General features: G+C 35.9%; 1 pseudogene; it reads left to right on the forward strand.

The window, feature by feature from the left end:
* The first annotated feature begins 4,486 nt into the window (after nt 1-4,486).
* On the forward strand, nt 4,487-4,597 carry LOC136389811 (5S ribosomal RNA; annotated as a pseudogene).
* The last annotated feature ends 13,346 nt before the right edge of the window (nt 4,598-17,943 follow it).

The following is a 17,943-nucleotide window of genomic DNA, read 5'->3' on the forward strand; positions in this document are numbered from 1 at the left end:
TGTTATGTGTATTGGTCCACAGATCACCAAAACACTGACAGTACCTTCCACATTTGCATTTAAAATATTTAAATTAAGGCCTGGCCTGTGGTGGCACAGTGGTAAAGCATTGACCTGGAATGCTGAGGTTGCTGGTTAAAAACCCTGGGTTTGTCCGGTCAAGGCACATATGGGAGATGATGCTTCCTGTTCCTCCCCCCTTTCCTTCTCTCTCTTCTTTCTCTCTCTTCTCTAAAAATGAATAAATTAAAAAATAAAAAAATCTAAAAAATATATTTAAATTAAAAGAATTATAAAACCATAAAGTAGTAGATCCTTTACTAAAAAATAAAAATTTCCATTTGTCAAAATAAATTGTTACCCCAAGGAACAAGAATGTCATTACCAAAACATCAACTACAAACTAGAAAGTAAAATGCACCACTAGAACCCTCTCTAATCTATTTTAAATAAACATTTCCCTGGAAATATTACTCTTGAAGAAAGTTAGAATATGGCTTCTCCAAAATGTATACTTAGCCTAAAGCATTTTAGAAAATTATATTTTCAAAATGACACCACTGGATAGAATTGAAAAGCCTTAACTCTGCATCACCAGAGGTTTAAACCTATAAATTAACATAAAATTAGAGAGATTATACAAAAAAAAAAATCTGTTAGCTGAAATGTATGAGGAACCACAAAAGAATATCAGCCATGTGTAAGCAAAATTTCTTAAAATATTAAATGTAAGTAAGTATTAATATGTAAACTATAATAGAATCTTAAGGTCTTTCCACCCAATAGGATCTTTTTCGTCTGTTTTTCTTTCAAACATGAAAATGATACTAAATATTCAGCAAAAAGACATGTACTGCCCGACCAGTGGTGGCGCAGTGGATAGAGCATTCACCTGGAATGCTGGAGTCCCCAGTTTGAAACCCTGAGGTCACTGGCTTGAGCCCAAGGTCACTGGCTTGAGCAAGGGGTCACTGGCTTGGCCTGAGCCTCCCAGTCAAGGCATATGAGAAGCAATCAATGAACAACTAAAGTGAAGCAACTATGAGTTGATGCTTCTCACTCTCTCTCCTTTCCTATCTTTTCTTCTCTCTTTCCTTTCTCTCTCTCCCTTCCTATCTCTCTTTCTCTCTAAAGTCAATTTTTAAAAAGATTTAGTTATAAAAAAAATGTACCATACTTTACACATCATGATTCTGTCAGAATGTGGAAAATTCAACAAAATAAATGGCCTGGTTTCTTTAACAAATAAATGGCATGGCAAGGGAAGAAAGGTATGAAAACATTATAGATTAAACGAAACTTAGAAGCTCAACATCATATACCATTAAAGAATTTCATATTTAAAAAGTAATGAGATAGCACTACATACATTCTAGAATGACTAAATTCCAAAACATTCCAAATGCTGGAGAGGATGTGAAGCAACAGGAATTCTCACACAGTGCTGGTGGGAGTGCAAAATGGTGCAGCCACTTTAGAAGACAGTTCGGTGGTTTCTAACAAAACTGAACGTCCTCTTACCAGGTATTTACCCAAATGAGTTAAAAATTTATGTCCACACAAAAGCCTGTGCACAAATGTTTATAACAGCTTTATTCATAACTGCCAAAACTTGGAAGCAACCAAGATGTTCTTCAAGCAGGTAAATGTATTTATATAAACAAAATGTGGTACAACCATGCAATAAAATAATATTCAACCATAAAAAGAAATGGGTTATCAAGCCATGAAAAGACACAAAGAAAACTTAAATGCTTATTGCTAAGTGAAAGAAGCCAGTGTGAAAAGGCCACATAATATATATAATTCTAAATGTATGGCACTCTGGAAAAGGCAAAACTATGTACAGAGAGAGTAAAAGGATCATTGGTTGGGAGTGGGGGAGTGAGAAGGGGAAATAGATGGAGCATGGAGGATTTTTAGGGTGGAGAAACTATTCTGCCTGATATTATAATGGTGAATACACAATATCGTGCTTTTGGCAAAACCCATAGAACTGTACAGTATAAAGAGTGTGATGTAAGCTATGGACTTTAGTTTATAGTAATACAGTATATCCATATTGGTTCAGCAGTTATAACAACTGTACCACATCAATTCAAGATGTTAATAATGGGGGAAATTGAGGGACAGATAATATGGAACTGTCTATACTTCTACTCAATTTTTTGTAAACCTAAAACTGCTCTAAGAAATAAAATTTATTAATGTTTTTTAAAAAGAGATTTTTGTACTGGTAATCTAATCCAAAAGTAGGATAATTTCCTTAAACCTGGATCATAGCATTTGATTTACAAATTCTCTTGCTTAAGGAATTAGGAAGTCAACAGTGAAAAACAGTCTGAAACACAACTGAAGCTATCATTGAATTTTTCTTCCAAACTTTACAAAGGTATGATCATTTAAATTTCCTTAGACCTATATAATAGCATTCAGTTTACTCATTCCTGTTCCTAGGTAGTCAGAAAATGTCAACAAGGAGACACAATGAAAGCTGTCTTAAGTAATGAGGTCAGCAGGCTCTATGCCAGTCCAAACATGCATCACTTTCAGACAGCTCTCTGAGTATGGACTGGAACTGAGTTTTGTTTTCCAAAATATCCTTCCCAGGCCATTTGGTACTTTTCAGAAGCAAGTGTCATCAAAGTGTTTATTCTTGTTTTCTGGCATCCAGTATCTACCTGCTTTCTAAACCTTTTGGGGTCCCCTTTCCAATCCCCTTGGACTTGATAAGATCTGGCCTCTTCAGTTCTAACCCTATGCATTCTCCAGCATACCAATTAGCTCTCATCCTCAAACTCTTCTTATTGATGTTGGGTTCAGATAGTGGACCAACACCTAAGCACGTGAATTTTAGCACCCTTGGAGTAAGGAATTAACATAGGTGATCCACTGGAAGGCAACATGGAAGGACACGGGGTTTGGGTAAGACAAGTGCACACTTTCAAATCCTTGTGCTTAATCAAGTTACTCCCTGAGGTAAGGAGCTCAGGTTTCCTTACCTATAAAATGAGAATAATGACACTTAGTCCTATAGATGCTTTGAGAATTAAATAACGTGTAAGTGCTTACCATGGTGTCTGACATATAACAGGTACTGTGTCCAATATATTACATAGGACCAAAGTGGTGGTGGGTGGAGTTTTTTTGTTGTTGTTTTTTTACCACATGAGTCTTGCAAGCACTGTTGCCACAGTTATTTTAAGACACTAATAACCTTAATTTCTGGCCTTCCTTCTCCTTCAGATAAAAGTCCTCCCCACCTTGTAGTTCGCACAAGACAGTTTTCTCCTTATCAATTCACTGATGTTCTTCTGCATGAAACGTATTGTATGGGGTCTGCCTCTGTACCATCACTGTGGCTAAGCTGGCAGATGGGCTACATGAGAAACAATAAAGTAACTAAAGGGAATAGACCAGATGGGGATTTTTTCAAATAAATAGAAAATAATGTAAAAGAGAATGAAAACTTCAACAAACTAAATACCTTTTCTTCAATTTCTCTATCCCTTAAAATACTTTTGGAATTTTCTTCCTAAAACTTTCTTAAAGGCCAAATTCTTCTGTTTGTTTGTTTGCTTGCTTGCTTGTTTTTGTGACAGAGACAGAGAGAGGGGCAGATAGGGAGAGACAGACAGGAAGGGAGAGAGATGAGAAGCATCAATCTTTTGTTGTGGCACCTTAGTTGTTCATTGATTGCTTTCTCATATGTGCCTTGATGGGGGTGGGGGGTTATGGGGGCTATAGCAGAGCTAATGACCTCTTGCTCAAGCCAGCAACCTTTGGGCTCAAGCCAGCGACCATGAGGTTATGCCTATGATCCTAGGCTCGAGACAGCAACCCCGTGCTTAAGCTGGAGGTGAGCCCGCGCTCCAGCCTGCAACCTTGGGGTTTCGAACCTGGGTCCTCTGCATCCCAATCCAATGCTCTATCCACTGTGCCACCACCTGGTCAAGGAAAAGGCCAAATTTTTAAATCTCTCTTTCACATAATCTCATTATTTTATAGCCACATCTTGTAAGTTAAAACTGAGACCTAGAAGTGCTTTCCTTTATATGTAAGGATATCACTACATAGCATTATTAGTTGTGTATCCTGCTGTTTGTTTCTTTTTTTTTAATGCTCTTGCTTTCTATTTGAAGTTGGGGGTGTTGATCAATCACATTCTGTAGACTGAGCTTTGTTATTGTTGGATTTTTGTTCTTTGGTGCTTGTTTGTTTGTAGACAAACATAAAGGGTCTATTGATGATGATTGGAGTCATCTTACCAACTGATGCAACCAGTTCTAATGGAATTTTTTTTTAATAGAAAGGAATAAATTTTAATGCTCTGATTTATTAACATTATAACTAGTGATTTATAAGATTGCAATTTTTTTCTGGAAGACCTCAAAAAGACAACCTAAACATAATTGCATTTTTCTTTTTATTTAAATTACTTGTAGAAAAAAAGTAATATGAATTTTCCCTATTAGAAGAGGACTTGGTCTACGGCCATACCACCCTGAACGCGCCCGATCTCGTCTGATCTCGGAAGCTAAGCAGGGTCGGGCCTGGTTAGTACTTGGATGGGAGAAGAGGACTTGGTTGGTTGGCTCAGTGGATAGAGCATTGGCCCAGCGTGCAGACTTCCCAGGTTCAGTCCCAGGTCAGGGCACACAAGAAAAGTGATCATCTTCTTCTCTTCCTCTCTCTCTCCCCCTCCTCTCTCTCTTCCCCTTTTGCAGCCAGTGGCTTGATTGATTCGGGAATGGTTCCTGACAGGGTTTCCAGGTACCATTGCCAGGTGGATCCCAGTAGGGGTGCATGCGGGAGTCAGTCTATCTCCCCTCCTCTCGCTTAAAAAAAAACAAACTATTGATAAAAAAATGGAAATTTAGCTATCCTTCTACAAAAGGATTAATCATAGCTTCTCTAAAAAATAGCAAACTATCATGTGTCATCTTTATGGTTGAATTAAATTTTTAATTGATTTTAAAAGAGAGAAACGTCAATGTGTTGTTTCACATATTTATACATTCATTGGTTGATTCTTGTATGTGCCCTGACTGGGGATCAAACCTGCAGCCTTGGCATTTCGGGTCAATGCTTTAATCAACTGAGCTATCCAACAAGGGCCTTAAATATGGTTGAATTTACATAAAACTTGAAGAATACATCCATTGGAAAAACAAGGTGTTGCTATATTCTTTGACAGATTATCATGATGCTATAGCATTTTCTAATACCAGGATTCCATTGATCTCATTATCTTTTCTGTTATAAGACCATTTGTTTCTGAGCCAGTATATCTTTCATTAGTCAGAAAATATGAATGTGTATGTAGAGAATTCTGACAAAAAAGAGAGGGGGATTTTCAGGAAGGGCTGACTCAACAGTACAGTAGCTTACCATGTTAGAACAGATTTGAACCTTAATCATCTTATCTGCCTGAGTCATTCAATTTTGAGTTGCTTTGTATGAATTTTTTTATTTTTATTAATTTTAATGGGGTGACATTGATAAATCAGGGTACATATGTTCAGAGAAGACATCTCCAGATTATTTTGACATTTGATTATGTTGCATACCCCTCACCCAAAGTCAAATTGTCTTCCGTCACCTTCTATCTGGTTTTCTTTGTGCCCCTCCCCTCCCCCCACTCCCTCCCTCTCCTTCCTCCCCCACCCCCACCCCATAACCATCACATTCTTGTCCATGTCTCTGAGTCTCGTTTTTATGTCCCATCTATGTATGGAATCATATAGTTCTTAGTTTTTTCTGATTTACTTATTTCACTCAGTATAATGTTATCAACGTCCATCCATGTTATTGTAAATGATCCAATGTCATCATTTCTTATGGCTGAGTAATATTTGTGTGAACTTTTAGCTCATGCCTAAAGGTCATTCTGTTTCTTGTGTGATTTTCCCAGCTGATTTACTATCTGCTCCACTGATATTTCACAACATTCACAAACATTGATTTTAAACTCCTTAAAGTTGAAGAGATAAACCTGTGACAGATCTTAAGTTTTTCAATGTATTTAAATTTTACATATCAGTCTCTTTCGGGCTTTTTGCAGAAGCACCATTACTTATATCTTTTCTTTTTTAATGTGGCTGCCTTGTCAGATCCTTTATAGCAAGTAAATAAAAATGACCAAATAAAACGGCATATAATTTGTTATCAGCAACTGTTTCACATATTATATACTTATCATGGCAATGACTTCCAAGACTAAACAAAATTGTACTCGAAAGTCTTAAGATGCAAAGGTAACATAAAAGGTGTAGAAAATAGCTGGATCTGTGGTGGCACAGTGAATAAAGTGTCAACCTGGAATGCTGAGGTCGCCAGTTCAAAACCCTAGGCTTGCCTGGTCAAGGCACATATGGAAGTTGGTGTTTCCTGCTACTCTCTCTCTCTCCTCTCTAAAATGAAAAAGGTTTTGTTGGGTTTTTTTTTTAAAGAAGGTGTAGAAAATAATGGATATTATGAAGAAGCACCATCCTAAGATTGGAATACTAGAAAAGGCAATAAATCTAAATTGTAATAGTGGTTTTCACTGACCGTGGACAAGTCACTTCACTCAAGTGTCATGTATTAGTTCCCTCCTTTAAAATATTTATAATAATACCCATGTCTCTGTGGGTATGTTACAAACATTACCCAATTGTTAAGTTGTAAAGCACTGAGGAAATTTAAACAATACTCTTAAAATAATTGAGTGCATATAAACATGACAGAAAAGTGTGCAAATTTACCTCTCTCATTTTGTTTATATTTTGATCACTGAGAACATCTGACAGTACAGCTGCCTGAAGGAAACAGGATATGGGAAAGTATGTCTTGACTATTCATTTTTGAAATTCCTTCCTAAAAATATTATCTCTCTCCTTTAGAATACATTAATCATATATCACTTGCTCTCTAGAAAATATAAATAAAAAATACTACCACATGTTCTTGAACTTTTATAATTGTCAGAGAAATATTTATACTTCTCTTGGACAGTAATTAAGAAATATTTCCTTAGAGGGACATTTTACTTCTGAACTCCTTGAAGGCAGCAACCATGTTTATATATCTTGTGTATTCCCAGAGAAACCAGGACAGGGCCTCACACATTATATGAGGTTCCATAAATATTTCTTAAGCTGTTCTCTCCGTCTAGAGCTGGGAATGGAAGATAAGTAAGTCAAGGTTCTTGTTCTCAAGGAATGACTCACATACTATTAAATTGTCTTAGGTAACTGTAACACAATGTGCTCTGGTAAAGGTACACACAGCCTGACCTGTGGTGATACAGTGGATGGAACATCAACCTGGAATGCTGAGGTTTTGGATCAAACACCTGGGCTTGCTAGGTCAAGGCACATATGACAGGCAAGCAATGAACAACTTAAGTGAAGCAACTATGAGTTGATAATTCTCACTCCCCTCCCTCCTTTCTCTGTAAAATCAATAAATAAATCTTAAAAGGTACATACAATAAAAATGAGAGCATGGAAAGGGGACTGTTAAGAATTTTTTTCTTAGATGATTAAATTTAACAGGGTGACATTAGTCAACTAGAGTACATAGATTTTGGGAAAACATCTCCACATCATTTTAACAGTCAATTATATTGTATACCCATCACCCAAAGTCAAATCATCCTTTGTCCCTCTTTATGTCTCTCCCTCCTTACCTCTTCCTCTTCCCCCTTCTGCCCACCCTGGTAACCACTGCACTCTTATCCAGGCGTCCCCAAACTACAGCCCGCGGGCCGCATGCAGCCCCCTGAGGCCATTTATCCGGCCCCCCACTGCACTTCCGGAAGGGGCACTTCTTTCATTGGTGGTCAGTGAGAGGAGCACTGTATGTGGCGGCCCTCCAACGGTCTGAGGGACAGTGAACTGGCCCTCTGTGTAAAAAGTTTGGGGACCCCTGCATCTATGTCCATGAGTCTCAACTTTGTGTCCTGCCTATGTATGGAGTCATACAGCTTTTAATTTTTTTTTCTGAGTTACTTATTTCACTCAATATAATGTTATCAAGTTCCGTCTATGTTGTCATAAATGACACTATGTCATCATTTCTTATGGCTGAGTAGTATTCCATTGTATATATGTACCACATCTTCTTTATCCAATCCTCTATTGAAGGGTACTTTGGTTGTTTGCATGTCTTGGCCACTGTGAAAAATGCTGCAGTGAACATGGGGGTGCATATGTCTTTATGTTCCAGTGTTTTTGAGTTTTGGTGATATATACCTAGTAGAGGGATTGCTGGATCATATGGTAGCTCTTAATTTTTTAGGAACCACCATACTCTCTTCCATAGTGGTTGTACTAATTTACATTCCCACCAACAGTGAATGAGGGTTCCTTTTTCTCCACAGCCTCTCCAACACTTATTATTACCTGTCTTATTGATAGTTGGTAATCTAACAAGTGTGAGGTGGTATTTCACTGTAGTTTTGATTTGCATTTCTCTAATAGCTAGTGAAGAAGAGCATCTTTTCATATATCTATTGGCCATTTGTATTTCTTCTTGGGAGAAGTGTCTGTTCATGTCCTCTCCCAATTTTTTATTGTATTGTTTGCTTGTTTGTTGCTGTGTTTTGTGAGTTCTTTATATATTTTAGATATTAACCCCTTATCAGAGCTGTTGTTTGCAAATATCATCTCCTATTTAATTCATTGTCTGTTTGTTTTGTTATCAGTTTCTTTTGCTGTGCAGAAGCTTCTTAGTTTGATATAGTTCCATTCACTTATCTTTGCCTTTACTTCTCTTGCCTTTGGGGTCAAATTCATAAAATGTTCTCTATGGCCAAAGTCCATGATTTTAGTACCTTTTTTTCCTTCTATGTAATTTGTTGTTTCAGATCACATATTTAGGTCTTTGATCCATTTTCAATTAATTTTTGTGCAAAGGGACAAACTGTAGTCAAGTTTTATTCTTTTGCATGTGGCTTTCCAATTTTCCCAGCACGGTTTACTGAAGAGGTTTTCTTTTCTCCATTGTGTGTTTTTGGCTCCTTTGTCAAAGACAATTTGCCCATATATATATGGTGGTTTTATTTCTGGGCTCTCTATTCTGTTGCACTGGTCTGTGTGTCTATTTTTCTGCCAATACCATGCTATTTTGGTTATCATGGCTCTGTAGTATAATTTAAAGTCAGGTATTGTAATGCTTCCAGTTTCATTTTTTTTTTCCTCAGGATTACTTTAGTTATTCAGGGTTTTTTATGGTTCCATACAAACCTGATGATTTTTTGTTCCATTTCTTTAAAAAATGACATTGGAATTTTAATGTGAATTGCATTAAATTTGTATACAGTATTTCTTTGGGTAAATGGCTGTTTTAACTATATTTATTCTTCCTATCCAAGAACATGGGATATTTTTCCATTTCATTGTGTCTTTTTAAATTTTCCTTAATAATACTTTGAATTTTCAGTATATAGGTTCTTTACATTCTTTGTTATGTTTATTCCTAGGTATTTTTGTTGTTGTTGTTGTTGCAACTATAAAAGGTATTTTTTTAAGTTCATTTTCTGAAATTTCATTGTTGGAGTATATAAAAGCAATAGACTTCTATATATTAATTTTGTATTCTGTGACCTTACTGTATTGGTTTATTGTTTCCAATAGTCTTTCTGTGAAGTCTTTGGGGTTTTCTATATACAGATGTCATCTGCAAAAAGTGAAACCGTTACTTCTTTCCCAATACAAATGCCTTTTATTTCTTTCTCTTGCCTGATTGCTCTGGCTATAACTTCCAGCACTATGTTGAATAGGAGTGGAGAGAGTGAGCAGCCTTGTCTTGTTCCTGATTTTAGAGGAAGAGTTTTCAGTTTTTTACCATTTAGTATGATGTTAGCTGATGGTTTGTCATATATGGCCTTTATTATGTTGAGGTATTTTCCTTCTGTACTTATTTTATTGAGTGTTTTAAACATAAAAGGATGTTGTATTTTATCAAATGCCTTTTCTGCATCTATTGATAAGATCGTATAGGTTTTGATCTTGTTTTGTTGATATGGTGTATTATGTTAATCGTTTTACGTATGTTGAACTATCCTTGTGCTTCTGAGATGAATCCCACTTGATCCTGATGTATTATTTTTTTAATGTGCTGTTGTATTTGATTTGCTAGTATTTTGTTTAGGATTTTTGCATCTGTATTCATTAGAAATATTGATCTGTAGTTTTCTTTTTTGGTATTGTCTTTGACAGGTTTTGGTATGAGGGTTATGTTGGCCTCATAAAATGTGTTTGGAAGTATTGCTTCTTCTTCCATTTTTTGGAAAACTTTGAGAAGGATCGGAACCAAATCTTCTTTGAATGTTTGGTAGAATTTACTGGTGTAGCTATCTGGTCCTTAACTTTTATTTTTGGAGAGGTTTTTGATAGTTGTTTCTATTTCCTCACTGCTTATGGGTCTATTCAGGCTTTCCACTTCTTTGTGATTCAGTCTAGGAAGATTGTATAGTTCTAAGAATTTACCCATTTCTTCTAGATTGTTGAATTTGGTGGCATGGGATACAATACAGCCATTGATACTTTGTACATCCATGATATCTGTGGTAATTTCTCCTCTTTCTTATTGGATTTTGTTTATATGAGTTCTTTCTCTTTCTTCCTTAGTGAGTCTTGCCAGGGGTTTGTCAATTTTGTTGATGTTTTCAAAGAACCAGCTCTTTGTTGTATTAATTTTTTCTATAGTTTTTCTGTTCTCTGCTTCATTTATTTCTGCTCCAATTTTTATTATTTCCTTTCTTTGGCTGGTTTTGAGTTCCCTTTGTTCTTCTTTGTCTGTATATATCTTTTGATCTCTGCTTTTATTTCTTCTTTGACACATGAAATATGATGTTTAATTTCCACATTTTTGTAGGTTTGTTTACTTCATTTTTGCATTTGAATTCTAATTTCAAAGCCTTATGGTCAGAGAATATGCTTGGTATAAGTTCAATCTTTCTGAATTTGTTGATGTTAGTTTTGCGGCCCAACATATGGTCTATTCTTGAGAATGTTTCATGTGCACTGGAAAAAAATGTATATGCTGATGTTCTGGGATGAAATGTCCAGTAGATGTCTATTATATACATTTGTTTTAGTGTTTCATTTAAGGCCAATATTTCTTTGTTGATTTTCTGTTTGGATGAATGATCTAGAACCATCAATGGTATATTGAGATCTCCAAGTATGATTGTATTTTTGTCAGTTTCTATTTTTAGATCAGTTAGTAGATGTCTTATATATTTTGATGCTTCCTAGTTTAGTGCATATATATTAAGAAGTGTTATGTCTTCTTGATACAATGTCACTTTATCATTATGAAATGACCATCTTTGTCTCTGGTTACCTTTGTTGTCTTGTAGTCAGCATTGTCAGATATAAATATGGCTACACCTGCTTTTCTTTGGATATTATTTGTTTGGAGAATTGTTTTTCAACCTTTCACTTTTAATCTATCTTTATCCTTGTAGCTTAGATGTATCTCTTGAAGGCAGCATACAGTAGGGTTTTGCTTTTTGATCCAATCTGCTATGCTGTGCCTCTTTATTGGTGAGTTCAATCCATTTACACTTACTGTTAATTATTGACACGAGGATTTCCTATAACCATTTTATATATTGCTTTCTGATAGCTCTGTGTCTTGTTTAGTTCTTCTCTTTTGTTTCTCTGTCATTGATTTTTGTTTTGTGGTATTCAATACTTCTTTTCCTTTGTTTCTTCTTTTTTTAAGCTATATGTTTCAGTAGTGGCCTTTTCAGAGGTAGTTACCATTAGGTTATTAAAATAAAAATTATCATATTTATTAGAGTCCATTATCTCATGAGTGCTTCTGCACTCCATCCTCCTTTGCTATTGCTGATCTTTGTCCTCTCCTCTTTTATGTTATTGTTGTCACAGACTATCCTTGTTATTATTGTGGTCTTGTTGGAGCTCTTTTACTTGTTGTTTTATTTTGTTTTGTTCTTTGTATCTGGTCAGATAACCCCCTTAAGTATTTCCTTTAGTGGGGGTTTTCTGGTGATCAATTTCCTCAGCTTCTCTAGTCTGTAAATGTTTTTATTTCTCCTTCATATTTAAAGAATAGCTTTGATGGATATAGTAGTCTTGGCTGGTAGTTCCTCTATTTCAGTACTTGAAATGTTGGGGTCCATTCTCTTCTGGCTTGTAGAGTTTTTGCTGAGAAATCTGATGATAGCCTCATGGCCTTCCTTTATATGTTATATTCTTCTTTTCCCTAGCTGCTTTGAGGATTCTTTCTTTGCCATTGATTTGTGGTCATTTTATTACAATGTGCCTTGGAGTAGGTCTATTTGGGTTGAGGTAACCTGGTGTTCCATTTGCTATTTGAATTCAAGGCTCTAACTCTTTCCACAAACTTGGAAAGTTCTCATAGATTATTTGTTTGAATTTTTCTTCATTCTCTTTTCCCTCTCCTCTTCTTCTGATATACCCATTATTCTTTATTTTTTAAATTTTTTATTTTCATTTATTGTGTTAGCATGGATTCAAGTGTCCTACTCAATATAACTCCCTCACCCTTCTCCCTTGTACCCTCCCCTTTGCCCCTCTTTTCATAGCTCCCTCCCCCCTTCTCTTTGGGATTTGCTGTCCTGTTATCTGTATCTTTGTGTTATGTATATATAATTTCACTAATCCCTTCACCTTCTCTGATCCCATCCCCTCATCTCCCTTCCCTCTGACAGCTGTCCCTCTGCTCCCTGTGACCCCACCTCTGCCTCTATTCTGTTCCTCAGTTCACCATGTTCATTAGATTTCACATATAAGCAGGATCATATGACATTTGTATTTCTATACCTGGCTTACTTCACTTAGCATGCCATTGCAAATGATAAGATTTCCTTCTTTTTCATAGCCATATTGTATCCCATTGTGTATATGGACTACAGGTTTTTAATCCACTCGTCCACTGACAGACACTTGGGCTGTTTCCAGATCTTGACTATTGTAAACCATCCTGCAATAAACATGGGAGTGCACATCTTCTGAATCAGTGATTTGTTATTCTTAGGATATATTCCTAAAAGTGGGATAACTGGGTCAAATGGCAGTTCCAATTTTAATTTTTTGAGGAAAGTCCAAACTGTTTTCTACAGTGACTGCACAAGTCTGCATTCCCACCAGCAGTGCAGGAGAGTTCCGTTTTCTCCACACCCTTGCCAGCACTTATTGTATGTTGATATATTAATGAGCACCATTCTGACAAGTGTGAGGTGGTATCTCATTGTGGTTTTAATTTGCATTTCTCTGATGATTAGTGATGTTGAACATTTTTTCATATGCCTATTGGCCATCTGTATGTCCTCTTTAGAGAGTGTCTATTCAGGTCCTTTGCCCATTTTTCAATCAGTTTACCTTCCTGGTGTTGAGTTTTAGAAGTTCTTTATAAATATTTGTTATTAACCCCTTATCAAACATATTGGCAAATATGTTCTCCCATTGTGTGGATTGTCTTTTTATTCTGTTCATAGTGTCTTTTCCTGTGCAAAAGCTTTTTAGTTTATTTTGTCCTTTATTTCACTTGCCCATAGAGATAAATCAGCAAAAATATTGCTATAAGAGACATCAGAGAGCTTACTGACTATGTTTTTTCTTCCAGGATGTTTATGGTTTCACGACTTACATTTAAGTCTTTTGTCCATTTTGAGTTTGTTTTTGTGAATGGTGTAAGGTGGTTGTCTAGTTTCACTTTTTTGCATGTATCTGTCCAATTTTTCTAATGCCATTTATTAAAGATATTATTCTTACTCCACTGTATACTCTTGCTTCCTTTGTCAAATATCAATTGGCCATAAAGGTGTGGGTATATTTCTGGGTTCTCTGATCTGTCTCATTGATCTGTATGCTTGTTCTTATGTCAATACCAAGCTGTTCTGATTACAATTGCCTTGTAGTATAACTTGATATCAGGAAGTGCGATACCTCCCACTTTATTCTTCATCTTCAAGATTGCTGAGGCTATTTGTGTTCCTTTTTGGTTCTATATAACTACTAGGAATATTTGTTCTAGGTCTGTGAAGTATAACATGGACATTTTAATAGGAATTGCATTGAATTTATAGATTGCTTTGAGTAATATAGACATTTTAATAATGTTTTTTCTTTCTATCCATGAACACAGTATATGCTTCCATTTGTTTGTATCTTCCTTGATTTTTTTTTTCAATGTCTTATAATTTTCTGAGTACCAGTCTTTTACTTTCTTGGTTAAATTTACTCCCAGGTATTTTATTTTGTTGTTGTTTTTGTTGCAGTAGTGAAAGAGATTGTTTCCTTAATTTCTCTTTTAGACAGTTTATTGTTGGTGTATAAAAATGCCACTGATTTCTGAATATTAATATTATATCCTGTCACCTTGCTGAATTCATTTATCAGGTCTAGTAGTTTTTTGACTGAGACTTTAGGGTTTCCTATGTACAGTATCAAGTCATCAGCAAATAATGATAGTTTTACTTCTTCTTTTCCAATTTGGATGCCTTTTATTTCTTTTTCTTGTCTAGTTGCTGTGGCTACAACTTTCAGAACTATGTTGAATAAGAGTGGTGAAAGGGGGAACCCCTGTCTTGTTCCTGATCTCAAGGGGATTGCTTTTAATTTTTGTCCATTGAGTATAATGTTGTCTGTTGGTTTGTCATAGATGGCCTTTATTATGTTGAGGAATATTCCCTGTATTCCCACTTTGCTGAGTTTTGATCATAAATGGGTATTGGATTTTATCAAATGCCTTTTCTGCATCTATTGATATAATTATGTGAGTTTTCTTCTTCCTTTTGTTTATATGATGAATCACATTGATTGATTTGTGAATATTGTATCACCCTTACCTCCCCGGAATAAATCCCACTTGATTGTGATGTATAACTTTTTTAATGTATTGCTAGATCCAGTTTGCTACTATTTTATTGAAAATTTTAGCATCTATGTTCATCAGGGATATTGGTCTATAGTTTTCTTTCTTTGTAGTGTCTTTACCTGTAATGTCCTTTTGGAATAAGGATCATGCTTTCCTCATAAAAGGAGCTTGGAAGGCTTTCTTCCTCTTGAATTTTTTGAAATGGCTTGAGAAGGATAGGTGTTAGTTCTTTGAATATTTGGTAATATTCACCTGTGAAGCCATTCAGTCCAGGACTTTTGTTTGTTGGGAGTTTTTTGATAACTGTTTCAATTTTATTTGTTGTAATTGGTCTGTTTAGGTTTTCTGATTCTTACAGATTGAGTCTTGGAAAATTGTATATTTCTAGGAATTTATCCATTTCACCTACGTTGTCCAATTTTTTGGCATATAGATTTTCATAGTATTTTCTTACAATCCTTTGTATTTCTGTGGTGTCAGTTGTTACTTCTCCACTTTCATTTCTAATTTTATTTATTTGAGTCCTCTCTCTTTTTTTCTTGATGAGTCTGGTTAAAGGTTTGTCAATCTTGTTTACTTTTTCACAGAACCAACTGTTGGTTTCATCTTTTGTATTTTTTTTTTTTTTTAGCCTCTATGTCATTTATTTCTGTTCTGATCTTTGCTACTTCCTTCTTTCTACTTCCTCTGGGCTTTATTTGTTGTTCTTTTTCTAGTTCTTTTTAGATGCAGGGTGAAGTTATTTATTTGAGCTCTTTCTTGCTTCTCAAGGTATGCCTGTAATGCTATTAACTTCCCTCTCAGGACTGCTTTCGCTGTGTCCCATAAATTTTGAGTTATTGTATGTTTATTTTCATTTGTTTCAAGGAAATGTTTTATTTTTCCTTGATTTCATTAACTCATTCATTATTTAATAACATGCTATTTAGCCTCCAAGTGTTTGAATGTTTTTCAGTTTTTCTATTGTAGATGATTTTTAGTTTCATGCCATTGTGATCAGAGAAGATACTTGATATGATTTTAATCTTCTTAAATTTATTAAGACTGGTTTTGTGTCCTAACATGTGATCTATCCTAGAGAATGTACCATGTGTATCTGAAAAGAATATATATTCTGCTGCTTTGGGGTGAAACATTCTGAAGATATCTATTAAATCAAGTTGATCTAGTGTGTCATTTAAGTCTGATGCTTCTTTGTGAATTTTCTGTCTGGAGGATCTATCCATTGATGTCAGTGGGGTATTAAAACCTCCTATTATTATAATATTGCTGTTAATCTCACTCTTTATGTCCATCATAATCTGCTTTTTATATTTAGGTGCTCCTATATTCAGCACATAAATATTTACAATGGTTATATCCTCTTGTTGGAATGCTCTCTTTATCATTATGTAGTGACCTTCTTTATTCCTTACTATACCCTTTGTCTTAAAATCTATTTGCATGAAATATTTTTTTCATCCCTTCACTTTCAGTCTATATGTATCTTTTGTTCTGAGGTGGGTCGCTTGTAGACAGCATATGTATGTGTCCTGTTTTCTTATTCATGCAACTACCCTATGTCCTTCTATTGGAGCATTTCACCTGTTTACATTTAAGGTTATTATTGATACATTTTTTTTGTATTTTTCTGAAGTTGGAAATGGGGAGGCAGTCAGACAGACTCCCACATGCACCTGACTGGGATCCACCTGGCATGCTCACCAGGGGGCAATGCTCTGCCCACCTGGGGCGTTGCTCTGTTGCAACCAGAGCCATTCTAGCACCTGAGGCAGAGGCCATGTAGCCATCCTCAGCGCCTGGGCCAACTTTGCTCCAATGGAGCCTTGGCTGTGGGAGGGGAAGAGAGAGACGGAGAGGAAGGAGAGGGGGAGGGGCGGAGAAGCAGATGGGCACTTCTTCTATGTGCCCTGGCTGGGAATCAAACCCAGGACTCCCGCACACCAGGCTGACACTCTACCACTGAGCCAACTGGCCAGGGCCAATACATATTTATTTATTGCCATTTTATTCTTTAAATTTACAATCTTCATTTTCTAGATTTTGTTTTCCTTTGCTCTTTTTATAGCAAGCCCCTTAACATTTCTTGCAGTACTGGTTTGGTTGTAATAAATTCCTTGAGGTTTTTTGTGGTGTTTGTTTGTTTTTTGGTCTGGGAAGCTTTTTATTTCTCCTTCAATTTTAAATGATAGCCTTGCTGGATAAAGAAGTCTTCATTGTACATTCTTGTTTTGCATCACTTTGAATATTTCTTGCCAATCTCTTCTGGCCTCAAGTGTTTCTGTTGAGAAGTCAAATGTCATCTTCTTATGCCCCCTTATGGGGGCTCCTCTGTAGGTAATTAACTGCTTTTCTCTTGTGGCCTTTAGTATTCTTTCTTTGTCTCTTAACTTTGGCACACTTGAATTATGATGTGTCTTCGTATAGGCATCCTTGGTTTCCTCTTTAACGGGACTCTTTGTGCTTCTTGAACTTGTGTGACTTTTTCCTTTATCAATTTAGGGAAGTTTTCAGCTATGATTTCTTCATACAGGTTCTCTATCCCTTGTTCTTTCTCTTCTCCTCAGGAACCCCTATTATGCAAATGTTGTTTCTCTTCATGTTGTCACAGAGCTCTCTTAGAGTTTCCTCAGTCTTTTTGAGCCTCTTTTCTTTTTGCTGCTCTGCTTCTGTGCTTTCATTGATCTGTCCTCTAAATTGCTGATTCAATCCTCTGCTTCATCCAGCCTACTGTTGATCCCTTCATGCAGTCTTCACTTCTGAATATTGTATTCATCATTTTTCACTGGTTCTTTTTTATTATTTCAATTTCCTTTTGGATGCTTGCTATCTCTTTATTTAGGTGCTCATTATGTACATCCATTTTTGCTCTAAGATTCTTGAGCATCCTAAAAATCATTATTTTAAACTCTGCATCTGGTAATCTGGTTACTTCAATTTCATTCAGTTCTTTTTCTGGGTATTTCTCTTGTTGACTCATTTGGGTCACATTTCTCTATCTGCACATTTTGTCTGTGTATTAGGTAGTGCTGTCTGACTTTGAAATTTTTGTGGTGTCTTTATGAAGAAGATGGGCTCAGTGGT

Source organism: Saccopteryx leptura, chromosome 1, assembly GCF_036850995.1.
Source record: "Saccopteryx leptura isolate mSacLep1 chromosome 1, mSacLep1_pri_phased_curated, whole genome shotgun sequence".
In the NCBI taxonomy this organism is placed as follows: domain Eukaryota; kingdom Metazoa; phylum Chordata; class Mammalia; order Chiroptera; family Emballonuridae; genus Saccopteryx; species Saccopteryx leptura.